The sequence below is a fragment of the Octodon degus genome, unplaced genomic scaffold, assembly GCF_000260255.1.
Source record: "Octodon degus isolate 3935 unplaced genomic scaffold, OctDeg1.0 scaffold00006, whole genome shotgun sequence".
Taxonomy (NCBI): domain Eukaryota; kingdom Metazoa; phylum Chordata; class Mammalia; order Rodentia; family Octodontidae; genus Octodon; species Octodon degus.
In genome coordinates, this window is record NW_004524582.1 from 9,324,468 (window position 1) to 9,328,119 (window position 3,652).

The 3,652-nt window shown below is 42.0% G+C and overlaps 1 pseudogene; it reads left to right on the top strand.

Moving 5' to 3' along the window:
- Positions 1–1,246: 1,246 nt before the first annotated feature.
- LOC101584708 lies at positions 1,247–1,960 on the top strand (annotated as a pseudogene).
- The last annotated feature ends 1,692 nt before the right edge of the window (positions 1,961–3,652 follow it).

Consider the following 3,652-nt stretch of genomic DNA (forward strand, 5'->3'; position numbering starts at 1 on the left):
AATTTGCTAATTGCAGTGTTATATGACTTACACTATGTTTTAGAAAACTAAAGTATCTTTTAGGTTAGGTTGTTTAAAAGTGCTAAAAAAAAAAGATAAAATGAAATCTGGCTAGAAAACTGTCAGAGTATTATTAATCAGATTTAGTTTAATAGGAAGAAAGAAGTACTTCTTAGATGTATAAATTATACATGAATGAAAATATTAATGAAGCAATAAACAAACACATGACGTTGTGTGGAGGCAGAATCTATATAACTTGATCAGTTCTTGAAACAGGAAGGAACAAAAGGACTTAGTGTCAGGCATTGACTTGAAGTGTGGATGATATCTAGGTCAAGTAGTTTATCTAAAAGAAATAAGAAGGATGGAAAAGAGTGGACAGTTTTGAAGTGCAAGTTTCTTCTATTTAGACAAAGTTGATATTGTGAAAGCTTTGAAGTTTTGTCAAACATAATGCTCCAATTAGAAATATATTAAACTGATAAAAATAGGTAAAACTATTTTAGCTACAAGACTGAGGTGTATGCGTAATACAACAGTGAAAGCCACTAGTCTGTAAAATTAATAATAATTAATTGTTATTATATATAATTAGTGCATAATATATTATTATACACTAATAATATATATTGAAAAACAAAAAAGTTAGAAATCTAAATGGCAAGGTATTCTCATATACTAGCAGAAGTTTGCATTATTTTTAAGGCCCATGAACATCAAAATAAAACATTAAGTGTAAATATTTTAAGATCTCATAAAGAAAAGTTAATTGCAACAAAAAAAAGTGCAGCAAAGATTTGAAAATTTTCATGTTTAAATATGTAAAAATATTACTTGGGAGAGTGGATAAAGTCAACTTCTCAGAGCATCTGTAAGAATTGAGATTACACATATGAAGACATTTCTGACCAACTGTAATACTCTCTAAGAAGGCTGTCATTAAACGATAAGGTTCTATTTACATAGAACATCTAGAAGAGTGGAATCCACTGATAGAGAAAGTAGCTCAATGATTGTCTATAGTCAGGACTGGAAAGAGAGCAGATTAGGGAAATGGTATGGATGTGGTATTTATTTTAAGAGAAAAAAAAAAAAATGTCCTGGAATATTGTGACAAGAGTTATGCAACTCTGTGACCCCAGAAAACTCCACTGAATTGTAAACTTTAAGTGGTAAATGAGACTTCATTGGGGCCAGCAGCCCCATGACCACAGGCCCCAGGCCACTGGCTCAGCCGACGACCATGGGCACAGTGTCCAACCAGCAGTTTGCGGGTTGTTGCGCCAAGGCGGCGGAGAAGGCGGCTGCGGAGGCACCAGCGGATGCAGCCCGGGCAGCGGAAGAGCCGCAGCTGCTGCCCGGTGCCGGCATCTGTAGGTGGGTCACCGTGTGCAGGGGGTTCGGCTTCCTGTCCGCGACCGCCCGCCAGGACCCGCTCGACGCCCCTGTGGATGTCTTTGTGCACCAGCGTAAGCTGCAGATGGAGAGTTTGCGGAGCCTGAAGGAGGCCGATGCAGTGGAGTTCATCTTTAAAAGTCTGCTAAGGGCCTGGAATCCATCGGAGTCACTGGTCCTGGTGGGGTGTTCTGTACTGGGAGTGAGAGGCGACCCAACGGGAGAACATACAGAAGCGCAGATCCAAAGGAGACAGGTGCCATAACTGCGGAGGTCTAGACCACCATGCCAAGGAAAGCCAGCCGCCTGAGAAGCACCACTTCCGCCAAAGCATTAACCATATGGCGGCCTCATGTTCCCTGAAGGCCCAGCAGGCCCCAGCTCCCAAGGAAAGCCAGCTTATTTCTAGGAGGAAGAAATAGAGCTCAACAACCCTGACCTGCTTCCTGAGGCCCAAAACCGAGCACAGTGGGTGGGGGATATTCTTCGCTATCAGGAAGTTTCAAGGAGCAGGCATCAATCGGCAGAGTGGAGAAAGTGGGGACAGGGTGGGGTGGGGTAGCTGGCACTGCCATGTATCTCAGGCCGGGGTTCCCAGCCATCACCCTGTCTTCTCTCGGTGGGGGGAAGGGGTGAGACAAAGGAACTCCAACCGTGTTCTAGCCAAGTAAAAGTGAAGGAAACCAACCTAGAACCTGCGTGCTTTATCTGAGGCTTTACCCCCAAAAGAATAGGGACGTTGTTTTCCTTTTAAAGAAGGATATGTAATATTTCCCTTGCCAGGATGAAATAATTAAGCATGAGACCAGATTGATGGACCCAGTCTACAAGCTACTGCACTGTATGGAAAGGAACCTCAGGAGGGGGGAGGGAGAGAGGGCGGAGACTAGCTTTTAGTATCTTTTTCCCTCATAACCCAATCTTGGGATGTGATGCTGGGCTGGGAGCTACTCCATGCAATGGTTGTGGTGATAGAGAAAAAGGAGGGTTGGGAGAAGAGCTGTAGACTTACTGCTCCTAACTCACTCCCACCTCTTTGGGGGCCAATGTAATTTTATTTATTTGCTCCTTTGGATAACTGCACTTTGGGTCCCACGTTTTCCAGGATGCCAACTGCACTGTGTGTGAACGACATATCTTGTACATTCAACTATTTTTTCATAATATAAATATTCTGGCTTTGTATTTTTTAAATATTTTTTGTATATTTTAATCTAAGGCCCTCATTCCTGCACTGAGTTCTCAGGTACATGAGCAATCTCAGGGATAAGTCGGCAGCAGCTGCAGGTCTGCAGAGAAGGAATACTTTTTGTCTTTATCACTATGGATAGCAAACATTTGGAGTACATAGCCTATCAAGTGAACTACCTCATTTCTGCCAATTAGAGTTGAATCTTCTGCCATAGTGCCCTCTTAAAACCACCTCCACCTTAAAAATATTTGATAGGAGACTAGATTTTAAAGGGATGGCCCATGACCTGAACTTGGACAGGAAGATTGGAAATTAGTCTAAATAGAAAAGATAAAAGGCCAGGTAAAAGGCTCAGAAACAAAGCCAAGATTATGTGGTGTGATAATTGTTGTCTAATCCTAGGGATATGGAACTTGCTTTACATATATGATCCTTCTAGGCTAGATAGAGAAGCCTAGCTTGGCAATGCACAGCAGGGTGTGTGTGTGTGTGTGTGTGTGTGTGTGTGTGTGTGTGTGTATTTTTAAAAAGTAAGTTGGGAAGGCTGAGTTTTAAGACCTATACCCTTGTGCCCATTCTGTGCTGGGCAGGAATGGCTATATGAAGAAGCAAGGACTAAAATTATGAACCATTCAACATTCTTGGCTTCCAGAGAGACCCACAAGAGTGGACTTCTATGGTCTTGATACCTAAAAAAGGAAAGGGGGGCTTCATATACATGCTGTGAGATCACTGCAGACCCACCTCACTGTGCCGAGACAGAAGCAATGCAACAGAACGCACTGGGCAGTGTGTGTCTGATCCTGGTTTCTTGGCTCTCCCAAATGCTGCCCACTTCTTAATTATTTTATTTGTCTGTGCTTTCTATGACTGTTACTGAGTCTCTGAGTTGGTGATTGTTAGGTGGCCTAGTTTGTCTAAATACATGTTGGTCTTTTCTCCATGCTCTTTTTGGGTTTACAATTTTACAAAAATTGTTTACAATTTTTTTTTTGTATTGAGAGAAAAATAGCCAAAACATCTTTGACTGAAGGTTCTGCACCAGGCAAAAGGATCTGAAAA